Source organism: Diorhabda sublineata, chromosome 4, assembly GCF_026230105.1.
Source record: "Diorhabda sublineata isolate icDioSubl1.1 chromosome 4, icDioSubl1.1, whole genome shotgun sequence".
Classification (NCBI taxonomy): domain Eukaryota; kingdom Metazoa; phylum Arthropoda; class Insecta; order Coleoptera; family Chrysomelidae; genus Diorhabda; species Diorhabda sublineata.
This window is the reverse complement of record NC_079477.1, coordinates 27,250,940-27,268,559: the sequence shown is the minus strand read 5'-3', so window position 1 is coordinate 27,268,559 and position 17,620 is coordinate 27,250,940. Positions and strand designations below refer to the sequence as shown.

The 17,620-nt window shown below is 31.5% G+C and overlaps 1 protein-coding gene across 5 annotated transcripts in view; it reads left to right on the top strand.

Annotated features, from left to right (window-relative positions):
* The window catches only part of LOC130443604 (caskin-1), a 153,545-nt gene that overhangs the window by 55,392 nt on the left and 80,533 nt on the right, over nucleotides 1-17,620 (top strand). The window contains exon 1 of one of the 5 annotated variants that reach the window (XM_056778367.1): nucleotides 14,258-14,267. The exons of the other annotated variants lie outside the window; for them this stretch is intronic. The gene's annotated coding sequence lies outside the window, so the exon portion shown is untranslated. Of the gene's footprint in view, nucleotides 1-14,257; nucleotides 14,268-17,620 lie in introns of those variants that run through there. 5 annotated transcript variants of the gene reach the window in all.

Here is a 17,620-nt window from a genome sequence, read left to right as displayed (position 1 = left end):
CGTAGTTTCTTAATTGATATTCAATTCATCAGTTAATGTACGATTGGTTAGGCACCAGTTGGATTTGATTAGTTTGCGCAAATATTCGATGTTAGCGTAGCTACGAGTAGTAACCTCCACGTGGATGGCTTCTACTGATTCACGCTTCTCTTAGAATCGGTTTCTATCATTGTTTTTAATATACACCAATCAATACTAACATAAACCATACCAGGATTGGAATGAAACTGAAAGAGAAGATCTCTGTGATGTTGATTAAGTGATGCAATTATGCCAGTTTCAGAGTTGTGACTATATTCCTTGATTGTCGCATCATTTCGTATAAGGAAACTCCGAATAAATAGAAGACAATAAGTTAATAACAATAATTGTGAGGTGTTTTCATAAGTTACGTAAAAATTAATTTTACACGAGCTAGTTCTGCTTTTATATTTCATGTTTATACAGCTGAAAGTATAAAATTATTAAAAAACGAATTTGATTTAATATTGCTTGGTAAGATTGCATACATTCTACATTCTCGTAACTAATAAATCTGTCACAAAAATAGTTTTATAGGTACGAAAACAATAGCAAACCTACCTTTGTTTTGTGTGTAATAAAATGGCTCGGCCCCGTTTTAAAGACCGCTACACGTCTTTGAAACACGTGTGTTCACAAAAGCCATCCAGAAATAGAAAAGGTTTCGAATTTGAAAAGGGTCGCACCCACTCTCTAGGTAGATGAAAAGAAAGGGATTCGGGGGTAGATGGAATTGGTAGAAAATATGTGAAATGAAATATTTATTAGAAAAGTCGTAGAATGTTTAATTGTTCTCACGGTTTTCATAAATTTTTTATCATATAAATGGGACAGAATAATAAATTTCATACTGGAATAGAATAGAAATTGGTATATCAGAATTCTTTTGTTATTTTGGTAGTTTACACCTTTTATAATTTTCAAGATTTTCAAGATTGTTAAATAATTAGCCCAGTCTATCAGGTAAAAAAAAACGGATCAATCTCGGAATGAAAGATAAGAAGCTGAAAATTGTTATAAACTTTTGTTTTGTCGTTCTAAATATTGTCTCAAAAGCCACCATTGCTATGGTGTCCCCGTCTTAAGATATTGAAGGTCAAAGGTCATCAAAATCGGTTCTTTGTGAATATCTCGGTTCCTATTGCTCAAATGAGACTTGTATTTATTATAAAAGTTGAAGAGTATAAAATTCTCTACAACTTTTGTTTAAACTTTTTTTCCATACAACCAACCATTGTTGGGGTAGAGCGCTTAGAGTGCACAGCGTATAGTATATGGGCTTATGCAAGGTTAAGCTGAGTTACGGTTGTCAGTACATTGTATAAAGTCAATCACTTACTAAAAATTATAATTATTAAGCAATGCCAATTATTTATGTATAAATCAATAATTATTTATTTACTAATTATCAAATATTTATATTTATCAACATCAACATATAAACGTAGTTAGGGAAGAACTTAGAACCTCAAGAATGGGGCTGAATACTTGAAAATGAAATCCCGGAGCCCGTAAGAACGTTATTACCTCCAGCACCAGCCGAACTACTTAACATAATATTTTGCAATTGCAAGAATGGTTGTGGGTCCCGCTGTGGATGGAAAAATCGGGACTACTATGTTCTTTAGCTAGTGACCAGTGCAATGGACAAGCTTGCCTAAACGCTCCACTATATCCAAGTAATCCTGATGAAGAAAGCACATATGATCCTGAAATTCTGGAAGGTTTGGAGATGAATATGACCGATAATGAGGCTGCTGACAATGAATTGAACATTTTTGAGCGACAACAAGAAGACGACGACGAAGAAGAAGAAGATAACTAGCTACAATGACAATCAATTTTAATATTTAAACTCACATTCTAATAAATGTATAAAATGCCATATTTAATAATGAATAAAAGTTCCTTACTGATTTTTTAATTCAAAATATATAATCCAGAAATAAAAATATAGTTAAATAGTTAAATATAAATAAATAATAATTAGGACAGAAATAATGGGCATTGTTTAATAATTATAATTTTTTAGTGATTGACTTTATACAACGTACTGACAACCGTAACTCACGCTTGACCTTGCATAAGCTCATATACTATACCCTGCGCACTCTTCGCCCTCTTCCCCAAAAATGGTTGTTTGTTTGGAAAAAACGTTTAAACAAAAGTTGTAGAGAATTTTATACTCTACAACTTTTATAATAAATACAAATCTCATTGGAGCAATAGGAACCGAGATATTCGCAAAAAACCGATTTTGATGACCTTTGGCCAGGTAACACAGCTTAGAATCTCCAAGCTTCGTTAATAAAGATGGATAATAGAATTAAAGCAACAAAAAGATAATTCAGAAAAACTAGAATGTTATAGTAAAGGTTAAACTTGAAAGGATTGTCGGAATGCGCCTTCGCAGATGGCCTCATGATATGTAATTGTCAAATTTTCAATCATACTCAATTTGTTATTTCGTGTCAGTTGTGTTTTGTTATATCATTTTTAACAAATCAACAGCTAGACTGATTGACCTATAATTTTTTAGGTTTATGACAACACGTTTCATGGATAAACAGTATCCTATGTCCTGGTTCCAAGCTACCCTCCCACTAAAATTCATCCAAATCGGTTCAGCCGTTCTTGAGTTAAAAATAGTGTAACCAACAAAATATAACGATCGAAAGTAGTCGAAACGTCAAATTTTATAATAGAAGAGGCCTAAAATCAATACGTTAATACTTCTTATTGTAGTTGCACTCATAATATTGTGTGGTACAATTATTCTTCTTAAGTATTTTTATATTTTTGTTTTCTCTCTCTTGTTTTTTATGTTGTCGTCGATGTAAACATAGGCAAATGATTTTCACCCTCCTAGTTTTTCAACAGCTGTGATCTTTTCTTGAACTTGTTTATTTATTTTGATCATTTGATTGATTTAGCACGGCGCTAGATTTATGAATAAATTAATGCAATCAATAACTTTAAACACAAAAGTGTACACAATAAAAAAAATATACAAGATAGCTAGCGCGTCATAGTTAGACCAATTAAAGAAATTTTGTCGTGAACCAATAATTCATATATAGCTTATAAGACTGTAAATTATGGTTATGAAACGAATGCCAAAGGGAATTCCAGTCCAGACACAGTGGGCGATACGTCGCCAATATCTCAATGTAATTACTAATTCCAATCACATTCTACTATTAAGTAATCCTAAAAAGGTACTTTCATTTATTAAGATACTGAAAAATCAGGTCTCTTCGCATACAAAGTATATCCTTGGTATTGTAAAAACACTTATTTCGAGAAAAAAATATTTTGTAATACGTTCAAAAGTTGTATTAGTTTTAGCAACAGCATGAACTTTTAGTGGTGATAGTCTAGGCATCAATTGTTTTTCAGTTCAAAACTTTTTTCAGTCCTCCTAAAAATATGGCGGACTCAGAATCGCATGAAGGAAGGTTTTGAAAATTTGAAAAGCCGTTTGCAAAAATTGCAAATTATAAACAATTCATGACAAATTTGTTTGCGGTATTTGAAATTCGATGGCTTTTTTATGATTATCTTACTTTTTGTTCGTAGACGGATACATGAGTGTATATTACTCTTAAGTAGTAGGTATGATATGACACATCCTCAAGAGAGCGGCACATTAGACCTTTGTCATTTCCATAGTTGCCGTTTCTGTTTGGACCCTTGTTGTTACGATATTGGAATCCCATTCCCAAGTATCATTGCTATGATTATAGTGAATAGTTTAAGCACTGACCTTAACACCTTTTTAAACTTGTCGGAATCCCTTTTTTCTCATTTTTCATGGACAGTTATGCGAGGAACAATCAATATTTCATAAATACGCACGGCACTCATACCAAATAAGAAATGAAAAATTATGTTTACTCCTCGTATAAAATTCTGTAAACATCTAACAAACCGTCAGTCCACGTGGACCTATCATCTCCACTGTTTACCAATAAAAACAATGAATTGTAAACATAAATGTATTTCTATTGGCCGAAGCTGCTACAATTTCTTTGAAATTTTCCTGCTAGACAGTCTGCGATAAGTAGTGGCGTGGCTAGGTGAGATTTATTTAATTCATAAATTTCTTTAACCAAATAGTTAAATGGCGTTCTTTAGACTATGGGAGAATGAAAACAATGAAATTGCACAGTGCTATCTTCTTTTTTAGTGTCTCTCCTCCATACTTGATTCTTATATTATCAATATCAGATGCTTTTCCTTCCTTTAGTGTTTCCGTTTCGTTATTATTATCATATACTGCGATCTTTATCGGTATATTAACATTATCAGTAATATGTATTTTCAAATTACTTTCTGTAATGTCATTTACTAGTATTTCTTCAGTAATTTGTTTTTTCAGTTACGTATCATGTTCTACACCTTCTTCTATAATTTTCAACAGTTTTGAACCTTTCATACTCTCCTCAACCCCTGGTTGCAGCTTTTTATTGTCGTATATTTAATTTTATCGCCATATTTGTTTCCAAATAACATATTAACTATCATCCTATATATTTTTTGCTACTATATGTAACATCAATTTTATTTAAACACCTTGTATACTAATAATTAATATTGATGACCTAAATTCATAATATATTGGCTAGGAAATTATGATTTCTAATTGACCTAAAATCTCTTTGCGATTTAATGTACTAACAAAATATTTGCCGTCAAATATGGATGGGTGCGTCTATAAACATACACACATGGAACACGAACGTGTTTCAGCGCCATCATTGTCGAAAACTAAAAGCAGTCAATTTTATTTTGGGAGTGGAGATGATGTTTAGGGTTGGGTGTCAAGGTAGACGACCTTATATCGTTACTGCTACACATCTTCTGAGCCACTATAAAAGGATTTTTGACGAATTACAGGATATTCCCGTTGAATAAATTGATTAACTTTATAAGTCGTAGTAATGAATCAATAAAATCAAAATTTGTTAGTAGAATGAAAAGAAAAAGACATGAAATCGCAATATTGGAAAAGAAACAGAGGACAAGGAAAAAGCAAAATAAATATTTAAATACAACATTATATTTTAATGTTCTGCTTGCTCGGGAACCAATCCAAAAGTTTCTGAGACTTAAAACAATATACCGGGAACACGCAAAAATTTTTTTGATGATGATTTGGATGTCAAAGAACCTCGAATACTTCTGGATGACAAAAAATCCAAGAAAAGGCTGTTCTATGTATTGTCAGGTAAATTTGTGAATACAGAATCAAAAAACATTAAATTAAGATCTTCTTAATAATTATAATGCTTTTAATAGAGAGCGAAATTTTATATAAGTCATCAATACGTTGGAAAAAATGGAATTACCTCAACCAATACAGAAACGAGAAAACTATTAATGATAAAAAAGACAACAATTTGAGTAAAATCTACAATTTCAATGTTTTCTTTTTCGTAATTTAAAAATTTGGATGGTTACAGATTTTATATTGATACTCATGCGGAAGGTGATTGATTAATATATCTAATTTAGGAAGTTGTCAATATCAGATTATATATCATATATTTAAAACGCCATAAATCAAAATAAAAATCAAGACGATTTATCAGCGAAAGCATAAAAAAAAAGACTTACAACTAGGAAATTTTGTTGAATTATGTCGAACGAATATAAAAAATTTTATAAATTTAAATACAATGACCAAGTATATAAAACTGCGTCTAGTTTATAGTCCACAATTTATAATATTAACCTTCAGCACATTTTTAATTTCTCGTCTAAGACCCTGAAGCTCTCATTTATATTTAATGTTGAAGACCTGCGCAAACCAGAGCGGGGCAGACGCGATGGGCACGGTGGACACTTATACCAACGAGCTCGATTCTTATTTTTCAAATATCCTTTACTTAAACAAGTTTACAATCTTCTGTTAATGGTTTTTTCACTTTTTGTCCACAATAAGTACTTTTTGAATAAGTTTAATTAAGTCTTTTGAAGACACATATTGTTATTATTTTGTCCATCTGTTGGAAATTACATTGCAAATAGAACAAGCGTGTTTGCTAGATCGCTCATTTGTATGTATATTTATATTTCAAGTTTGTGCGCCCCTGCCATCACTCAGTGCTCAAATTCTCGACCAAACCCATCTATAAAAGAATGATGCAAAACACCTTTATCTCATCAAAGCGTGTGTCAAGACAGGTGTCCTTATTTCTTCAGTTGCAGCCTCTAGAAGTGGCAAATTCTCAGCATACTTATTAAAGTTAAATATCTTCTTTACTAGTTGATCAAATTTCTAAACCAAATTAATAGCCCTGCTAGTGGTCTAGCTGTTTTCTCAGCCGTTGATGCCTGATATAGTCCGTTAGCACAGCAGCTGGATGTTGATGTTGTTTGTTCTTATCTTGGTAGATCCAATGATCTCTCTGTAGAAACTGGAGTTGCTTGCTTTAAACTCATGCTCTGCTGAAACTTCTTTCTGTGCCTGTAAGCACTATACCTCCACGCTATTGATGTTGATAATAAGGAGCTTAATCTTCAGTCCTTCTGTTTACTTTCCTCGTCTTATCGTCAATTTTCCCCAGATATTTCTCTTCCGCGATATCCACGTTATTGTCCTGTTCTTCTTGAAGAACAGTGCTTGAATCTTCTCAGCGTTGCTCCTGATCTTATACACAAGTCGTAGATTCAGCCTATGGTTGCCTGAAGTTACCCTAGCCGGCTGGGTACTCCTGGTGGCAATGAGAAATTCACTTCTTCAGTTAGCGATATTGAAAAATGTTCATTTTATCTCTCAGGCGATTTTAAAGGCAATAGAGGTGTTTTAAAGTATATTGTCGATTTCCAATCATGAGTTGAATTGTACGATGATTTTTTAAATAAGTTGATATAAAATAGCTGCAACCTTCAACTGATGTTAATTAAAGTAGTATATTTATGTAATTTATTATTATGTAGTTTTTTATTCACTTCTATGGATCTTTGTTAAACTCGAATGTTGTAACTTCTCATTAATATCTGTAGACTTTAGCGTTAACATGGCCCCACAAGAAGTAGTCCAAAGGCGTTAAATCACACGATCTAGGCGGCCAATTGACGGGCCCAAATCGTGAGATGAACTGTTTACCGAAGGCAGCTCTCAATTTCCCCATTGTTTTGCGTGCCGTGTCGCATGTGGCACCGTCTTGTTGAAACCACATGTCAGACATGTCCAATTCTTCCATTTTGAGCAAAAAAATCGTCAATTATCACACGGTAGCGCTCGCCATTCACAGTAACGTTCCGGCCATCGTCGCTTCTGAAGAAGTACGGCCCGATGATGCCACCGGCCCATAATCCACACCAAACAGTGACTTTTTCGGGATGAATTGGTAGCTGTTGCAATGCTTCTGGCTGGTCTTCACTCCAGATGCGGCAATTTTGCTTGTTGACGTATCCATTCAACCAGAAATGAGCTTCGTCGCTGAACACAATTTCACGTATGCAACGTGAGAATACAATGAGAAAACAGGATATTAGAAAAGAACGATGAATTCAAGAAGTGGTGAGATCGGTTGAAGAACTATATTGGATAGGAGAATGCCAGAAAACCAACACCAAACACAATGGATACCACTAAGCAGCCAATGAATAATATGGTATAAGAGGTGGAGCTTATCGTCTCGAGAAGAGCTCAGGAGGTGGCTAAATATATTTATGAATGTTTAAAATGTATTAAAAGAAGAATATTCTAGTCTATTATTTATCTTTGTAATATAATTTGTATATTATCATTATTTTCAATATAAATTATATAGAACCTTGAAATAAAACTGCAGTTTTCAACGAAACTTAAAAGGATTCAGTATGCGGAACGATGTAGTTCGTTTTAAGAGTTTCGTGAAATAATCTTTACACAGAATAGCATATTGTCGGTTGGAAACGACCTCGAGAAGTTGGTAGAATCGAAACCAATCTTTTCTTAGAATTCGGAGTATTACTATTCGGCTCATTTCCGTAGAATTAAAAACAGGTTGTATTGTCAACACTAGTTTATGGTTTGTGGTTTCGCAAATTTATAGATTTGCATTGTTAGATAAACTGTTTTCTTTTTTGGAATACACTTCCAAATAGAATTGTTAATATAATGGAGAAATTTTATTTTATTTTACAAATTAACCATGAAATTATCCACCTAAATTTACCCGTAAGTTTTACAGGCACAACTTGTACAATCTGAAATAGCAAAAATTAATTTTTCAATCGGTTTTTCTACGAAAAGGCAGTCTTTGTTTAACTCGATAAAATTTATGACTTGGGAGATATGTGTAGATGTCAAGGAAATCGTTAGCCATCAAGAGACATTCTGAAGAAAATATCATAAATTGTGATTATTCATTGAAAATACTTACAGGAGGTATTAAAACACAATCAAAGATTTCTAATGTACTGCATACTGTTGAACATCGTGTTACTTACATAAGGAAAAAACCCCAAACATATCTATGCTAGAATTAGATCATATCTAAACACATTTCTTCCTTCCCGAACGCCTTCTTATAGAATCTCCACCATGGACAATAGAAAGCACCAAATTCATTACGATCGAAGGACACTTTAATAACATACTCAATGAGTACAAAAAGTTTGAACACATTTACACAGACGCATCGAAATGTCAAGACGGTACGGGTATCTCTATCATTGCACCGACCTCCAAATATATGCTAAGAGCTCCTCCAACCCCATCTACTTCCACTGCTAAATTATACCTCATACTTCCAGATACCCTCAGCTCAATCCAAACTCTTCAAAAATTCACACCACAAATTCCTTAGCAATCAAAATCAAGCAGCAACTACAATATATAAAAGATAACAACAAAAAAAGGCTTTCTTTGTATCTCCACACTTTTTAACTACTGCCGATATTAAATCAATCCTAACGCATAAATTCTCAATGAATGGGAGAACACATGTCCACATATAAGCTTAGTGAAGCGAAAGACGCAGTGAAAACACGAAAAATCGTAGAGATGCGACGCGTCTCCGTCTAGGCCAGGGATTCCCAAACCATTTTAGGCAAGAAACTTTGCGGTTGGTTAAGTGAGTGAACTTAACATTCTTTAGTCATCAAAATTTATCAAAATAAATACAATAAACAATAAAACTCAGTAAATAGCAAGTATAATTAATAATTATTAATACAAGTTACGTAAGAATACGATATCGACCCCAAGATGTCAACATCGACCACTTTGGGATCTCTGGTCTAGGCCATACGCGACTGACCCATAGATACTTATTTGATGCGAAACCTGAACCAAAATATAGCAATTGCTATTGCAAAATGACTATAAAGCACATAATCACAGAATGTCCATCTTTTAACTCATCATTAAATCTACCACTCGGAACAACACGTGAAATTTTAGAACCTAAGTACAATATTACTTACCTTAAACAGATCTCGATCATAAACTTAATTTAACAAAAATCTGTAGATAAAACATTTTTTCATTCATTAGTTCTCCAAGAAATGTTTTATTACCTCCTGTGAATATTTTCAATAAATAATTACAATTTATGATAATTTTCTTCAGAATGTCTCTTTATGGCGAACAGTTTCCTTGACATGTACAATGGTCATGATGATTTAAACAAAGAGAGCCTTTTCGTAGAAAATCCGATTGAAAAATTAATTTTTGCTATCCTCCGATTATACAAGTTGTGTCTGTAAAATTTACGGATTGTTAATGTTCAAATGAATAATTCAGAAAATATACTTTTTTTCTCATGTCACAGCATTATTTTCACGGCATCTGCTCATTCCCGAATTTTAATATGAAGACCTGGAACATATCATTTTTTATTAGTTCTAGTGTCTATGCAGGTATAAAACAGAAAAAAACATGTATTTACTAGGAAAAACTTAATTAATTAACTAAAAAATTAATTATTGAGTTGATGTGTAGACTTTAGACTTATGATCATATTGCACATCATATTTTTAATTGTAGGTACCAGGTACCAGAAGGTGTTCTACTACAAGTTCAAAGTAAAGTTTATTATTGTTTTATTCCCAAGAAAATTTTGCATCGCCAAGACGAATGCTGCCCAAGCTTTTAGTTCTAACTAAGTCATAGAATTTCTAAATTGAGTATTGTTCATCGATTAATATGTACGATTAAATGATGAAAATCAAAAACAAAGTAACTAAACAAGTCTTAAGTGACACAAATTTACATTATGTAAACCTGTGTTATTGTTCACTGGACATAGTTTCGTTAGAATTGCAATAACTCATGAATATCAACTTTATTTGTAAAGATTATTAGAATTCCCAATTTAGGTGGTCATAATTTAGCAATGAAATCTACCCTACAGCATTGAACCTCACATTTTAGAACTCTGTATACATTTCCTGTTTGATAAATACTTTTAGGAAGTCCCCTAAAATATCCCGCAGGTAAAAAGCTCCCCCAATCGGATCTCCGGATGTAAACTACGCTAGGGGAAGTTTTCATAAAAGACAAAGATAAGTAAAGCAACATCCGCAATTTAAATGAAGGAGGGTGGTTAGCAAATTATATACAAGAAATGGATACAATAAAGAACAAAATAAAAGAATAGGGAAGGAATCAATCCATCAAAATAATGAAATGAAATTAGAATTAATACAATTGTGAATATTGATTTATATAATGAGATGAAAACAAAAAAGTATTAAGTAACTGTACTAGAAAAAAGGGTATCTAGGAGATTGAAGTCGAGTTTAAGGAAATTGCTCTAATTTTATATGTATGGAAACTAAATAACCGGTGTCAGGTAGATAACGATCATCAAAAAAGTAGAACGCTTCAGGAATGATCCCAGATATTAGGAGATGAATAGCTGCCCTAATGGGAAACTTTTGACACTGTATGGATAAAAAACATGATAGGGTGGACTATTACCTGACATAGTTTCTGAGAATACACGACTATTACCGTTTGTAATTGAATAAGATAGTGTAGGAAAAAGAGGCACGTTATCTTATGTCCAAAAAGAACAGTAGCTTAAGAAAAATGTGTCAAAAACGATCTAAGCATTCAATCTTGATTCAGCGGTTAACAAGAGGCGAAGCGAAGAAGAGACAGGAACTAAGCTGGAATTTCTGAGACTATTGTTAATATTTCTATCCAACACGCACAAATACACTGTCTGGTGCGTGTTTTGATACCCAAGTAAACTATTAACCTTAGGTCTCCGAAGAAGATTACTTGGTTATCGAAACGTGCATCAGACAGTGTAGTTGTGAAGGTTAGTGTATTCAGAATCTGTCATCATAAAAGTAGATAGGAACGATGTTGGTATGAAAAATATCTTCAATTATCAAAATAATTTTAGTAAATATGAAATATTTCAAGATAGTGAAATGTAAAACAACAAGAAATAACATATTGATCACGACTAAGATACTGTTTACTTAGGACAAAGATCGCAAAACTTGTAAAATTGGATTAGAAAGTCATCAATACTATAAAAGTATATTTTGGCCACACTCTCCTGACTCACTAGCACTATGGACTTCTAGCTGTGACATTTTTGACACCATTATGTGCGTTAAAAAGCACAAACAAAACCATTTTGAAAAAAACTCAAGTTACGATAAGTGTATTGCTTGTCTAGAGCAGTGCTTTGACGATTTTTAATTTTTTAACATTGTTTTTAATGAGATAATTCATTGTATATGTTATAATAAAAATAAAAACACGATTAAACGAGCAAAATTTTTAATTTCATAATATAAATTATTGTTTCTTCTTATCTTTCGTATATTGAAACTAATAGAACGCCAAAAAGTGTTCATAAAATAATTAAAACGCATGTTTGATTATACATTTATATAGTAAGGTTATCAATGTCAAATAATATTTTGATAAAGGTCAAAATTAAGCAGAAAATATTAACGTTGAAATATGTATTCAAGAAAATGTAGTTTATAAATTCTAAGAATATGATTTTTTTCATAATAATTAATCTTTGCTAAATTGAAAACAATCTTTATCGCATTTATATGAAAAATTGAATCATATCAATAACATTTAATGTTGTAAAACTACCGTTAAAAATTTCCTCATATCTTGCTGCGCATAACATCATGTTTTAATATAAAGATTCCGTAAATAGTTATACGGGGGCTATTCAATTTATAACTAATTTACTTTATACCTTGGATATTGAACTGAATAGTCCATTATTTAATATTCTACTGATTTTTTGCAAAGATAACTCATTGTTTGAGCTATAATCAGTATGCTTCTTAGACTATATAGTTGTGTAATGCACTATTTTAACCTCAATAAAACTCAATACTGTCTTGGTCTCGATGTGCCGAGTTTTTTCACAATGGAACAAAACCAGCGACGTGAACATGTTTCCATCGAGTGTTGGGCAATGTTTCTCAGAAACAAATCCGAATTTTACGATAGTCCATAGCCATAGATAAAACGTGGACCCAACCCTTCACACCCAGAACAAAAAACAATGAAAACAATGGACTGAAAAGGTAGAACCGGCTCCAAAGAAGCCAAAGACCGCTCCATATGCAGGCAAAATCATAGCGTCGGATTTTTGGGATGTACGTGAGATAATTTTCATTGACTATCATGGAAAAGGAAAAACTATCAACGGCGAGTATTATGCGAACTTATTGCAACGTTTAAGCGAAGAAATCGAGCAAAATTGACCGCATTTGGCTAAGGAAAAAGTGTTGTTTCATCAATACAATGCACCAGCTCACACATCCGTTATTGCAAGGATCAAAATTAATGATTTAAAGTTTGAATTGCTACCTCATGCGCCCTATTCGCCGGATTCAGCTCGGTGGTCAAAGATATTCCAACAATGAAGAGGTGATGTCGACTGATTGACGACTCGTATCATAAAAAGAATATCGAACTTATTGGACGTCGCTGGGAAAAGTGTATAGAGCTAAAAGGAGGTTATAAATAAATAAATAAGAATAAATATATTTTCTTTGTGGGCCAGGTACTTCTGGGTCCATCCTCGTATATACCAAAAAGGAGAGAATTGATATTAGAATCAAAATCGAAGAAAATGGAATCATGCTTTTGTGTTTAAAGGAAGTAAAGGAAGAAATAAAATATAAAAACCGATGAACAAGAATATCAAATTCTCTCTGCTTATTCATAGGAAAATCAGGGAAATTTTAAGAATTAATTGAAATTAGAATTATAAAAACTGGTAAATTGTAACTCGCCGAGGATATCAACGAATCCCAGACGCCAACAAAACAAAATAAAATGAAATTCATAACAAAATTAGAAGAATTCCTAAGTAGGAATCAAATTAACGAAGCAAACACATGAATAAAAATAAAATGAGAAAGAAAACCCACGAAATTATTAGGGCAGAGCAGCCACGATAGAAATGGGAAGACAAAGCTAGAGAAGAGACTCCTCTGGAAAGTTGTTGAGTAATTAGAGCAGAATGAAAATGTTTGAAAAAGATAATATATCACCTATAACGATGAGATTGATAGTGATTAATTAAATAAAGCCCCCAAACAAACAATGATATTTGAATTTTTGACATGACGGATACTACAATCCATGTCAGCACCATCACAGATATAAATGCGTCAACATTCAATCAATAATCTTGTCTCATTAGCCCTTCTTTCCATTATTGCCAGTCTCATTTTTGTTTATTCATGCGACAGGAATAAATTTTATACTATTTATTGAGTTTATAAAGCTTTGAAATCCTTTTATTTCGTAATCTACCAAAAACATTGTAAAAACCGCAAAAACAGAGGACATTGTGATTTGAATTGAATTTTTTTTATCAAGAGTTTCTGTCTACCCCTGTAGATAGACAATTGTCAATTGTTAAATAGTTGAGTAAATGAAAAAGACTTCTACTACTGCCATACCTATTTATTTTTGTAAGTTTGTCTCATACTTCTAGTTTGATATTTTTACCAACTATCCCTCGTAAAATGTATCTCGCTGAGTTGTAACATCATTTTGCATATTTTCGAATGCTTCTGAAAATAATTGTTGGTAATATATGGCGATTTAATTACTTATATCTTAATAAAGTGAGTTCAATGTCAAATAAGTTGTATGATCCTTTTTAAATTCCGTTTATCCATGTTATCTGGTTTAGCTAGCAGCAGCAGCTTTACGTGATAGTGAGGCCGCTTATTATGCAAATTACCTCATCTCTTATTTTAGTTTTAATGTTTCACAAGATGTGACCTTCCAAGACGAGGTACTTAATATTAAAGTTTTTCTTCTTTTTCCAATTACCGACAATAATCATATCAAAATTATTATCTACTGGTTATCTCAAATTAGGTATCTTTCGTTTCGATGTAAAGTTACTTGTAAAATAGGTTTTGATTGGTAATTTCTGGGTTTTAGTTGTGGTTTATTTGTTTTCATTTTACATCAGTTGATTTAATCAAAGTTAATATAAATTTTTTTCAGTTTTCTTTATTTGTAAGATTTGTGAAGTAGATGATTTTGACTTTTTTTAATTATAAACAGAAATTTATTCTTATCCCTCAAATATATCAATATTTACAAATATTATCGGTTGGAAAAAGATTTAAATTATACCTTTAAGCGAATTTTGGTTTTCTCAATAGATTTCGAATATAATTTATCAATTGCAGCTATGCTCAATCAATTCCGGAGTTTTTCCAGGTACTTTTAGTTATTTTTAATTAATTATAGTTTTCAATTCATTTTCAATACATTCAATGCTTCTTTTTATAGATTTAAGTATTTACGAATACTTTACATTTACACTTGCTTTAAATTGTCTCGCCACATCTGTATCATTATCTGCTTGCACATTTTCACGTGTCACTTCAATAATAACATAGCCTTACATATTTCACTTGCGGAACCACTCACTTAATATGGAATAGTTCCCTATTTCATAGTGTTCCTTCCCAATCCTATATCAGGTCCATTCAAAATCAACTAAATCCAATATTATTTATTTTAAGTACATTCGAAGCTTCTTTACAGAATTTTAAGAAATTTCAGGCTTTATTAAGGTGTTTTCAATTGATTTAAGTTTACATTTCCAGTTTTAAACCACGATGAATTCGTTTCAAGTTGTTTTACATAATTTTAAGTTGAACTTTATTATTTTAAGTACATTCTCTCCTTGTTTATATAGTTTCTAGTAGTTCTAGGTACAATTAAAGTGTTTTCAATTGATTTAAGTTTATATTTCCAGTTTTAAACCAGGATAAATTCGTTTCAAGTTGTTTCACATCATTTTCAGTTGATCTTCATTATTTTAAGTACATTCGAAGCTTCTTTGTATAACTTTAAGTAGTTTCAGACTTTAGTAAAGTGTTTTACCTTGATTCAAGCTTACATTTTCAGCTACGAATTCTGCTGAGTTTGTTTTAATTTGTTTTACGTCATCTTTAATTCATATTTCATTGTTTAAGTATATTCAATACTTCTTTATATAGTTTCAAGCAGTTTCAGGCTTCATTAAGGTGTTTTCAATTGATTTAAGGTTATATTTACAGTTTAAACCTTCAAATTGTTTTATATCATTTTCAGTTGATCCTCATTATTTTAATTACATTCTAAGCTTCTTTATATAATTTTAAGTAGTTTCGACTTTATTAAAATCTTGATTCAAATTTACATTTTCAGTTACGAATTTGCTAAGTTGTTTCACGTCATCTTTAATTCATATTTATCATTTTTCATTGTTTTAAGTACATTCAATACCGCTTTATATTGTTTTGAAAAGTTTTAGGTTAGGTTAAGTTTTATTAAAGTTTATTCAATTGATTTAAGTCTATATTTCTAGTTTTCAATTTTTCTGAGTTTGTTTCAAGTTGTTTTAAATCATTTTTGGTTTTATATATTAATCATTATAAGTACATTCAATGCTTCTTTTTATTGTTTTAAGTAGTTCCAAAGTTTAAGTGTTTTCTACTGTTTTAAGTTCACATTACCATTTTTAAATCTTGCTGTTTGTTTGTACTTATTTTACATCATTTTTATTTGATATTAACATCATTTTATTGTTTTAAGCACATTTAATCCTTGAATATACTGTTTTAAGTAGTTTTAGGTTGAATTAAGTTCATATTTCCAATTTTCAATTGCGCTGAGTTTATTTACAGTTGTTTTACATTATTTTTAGCCGATCTTTATTATTTTAAGTCCATTTATTGCTTCTCTAGTTCTAAACTGTTTCCAGTAATTTTTTATCGTTTTTCACTGATATTCCATTTTCAACAATTTTACATGTTTCTTTAAATACCTTATTACGAATATCAAAATTTTCTATAAATCCATAAGACGTTCATAATACGAGAAATTTTCATTTTTATCACGAGTTTTTTGACGACGGTTCTTTTTATAATTTCATCTATCTATCAACAACATACTAGAACAAGGAAGTAGTATTTGCTCTATTGATTTCACAACAATATTATATTTTAGCCTAAACATAAATACATCCTAATGTAAATATTACTTTTGAAAAGATAAAATGTTTATACAGTTTGATGTATAAACAAAAACGGAACTTCCCGACGAATCGAAAGTATGTGGCAAGAATCTAACGATGATTAGTTCAAATTGAACTTTATATTTCTGGAATTGGTGACAACCTACTCGTTTTCAATGCGCTTTGTTTTCTTGTAACGTGACCTAGTTTTCAAAAATAAATCAAATCGATATCGAGTCGACGTTTCGACTAACGAGCGACGCCACTATAAAATAAATTACGTAATTTCCTAGTTGATGATTGCATCTACAACACTACTTGTGGTTGTACTCTGTAACTGTTGGTGCATTAAAAATATTAAAACTCGCCGACGAATAGACGATTAAATCTTTACATTACTACCAGCAGGAAGTTTTTAGTAATTTCAAATGTTCGCTTGTTCGGATTTTATTTACCATTCTCGATCAGAGCAAAAAGAATAGACGATATGTGGATTAACTGTCGAGAACATGGACGTTCTTATTTAAAACACAAAAAAATCGTTAAAATTTATTATTAGGTTAACTAGCAGTTGATATCTTAAATTTTATTTAAAACTACCAAGAATTATCCATCGCTTTTTCTGAATAAAAAACATATATCTGTCACATTGACAGGTATATATAATCTAGCGAAAACAACATAGTAAACTGAAGACAACGTGCAGTTTGCACAATTTAACAACATGTCGCATCTCCGCTCAAATAGTGTCATAAGTGAAAAAACCAAACTATTTAATAATCAGCATTTGCAATTAATTATAACTTTCTCTTTCACTTTTCAAATGATAACTCAAAAACTAACGAAGTCACTGCAACGGCAACTATTTACGTGACATAATTTGAGATAAGATTTCTAGCACCAATAGTACAATAAAAGATATTTCTTAATTTTTTGAGTTATGACACTATTTGAGCGGAGGTGTGATGTCATATAAGATAAGCAATTTAATATAGAGTCACCTATAACGTTCAATACAGATTCGTTTATATCATTTGATATAGAGTCTCTTATATCATTTAATATTGAGTCGCTTATATCTTCTAATTTGATAACGTTTATAAAGTGTAGCTCAGACCAATCAAAAATAA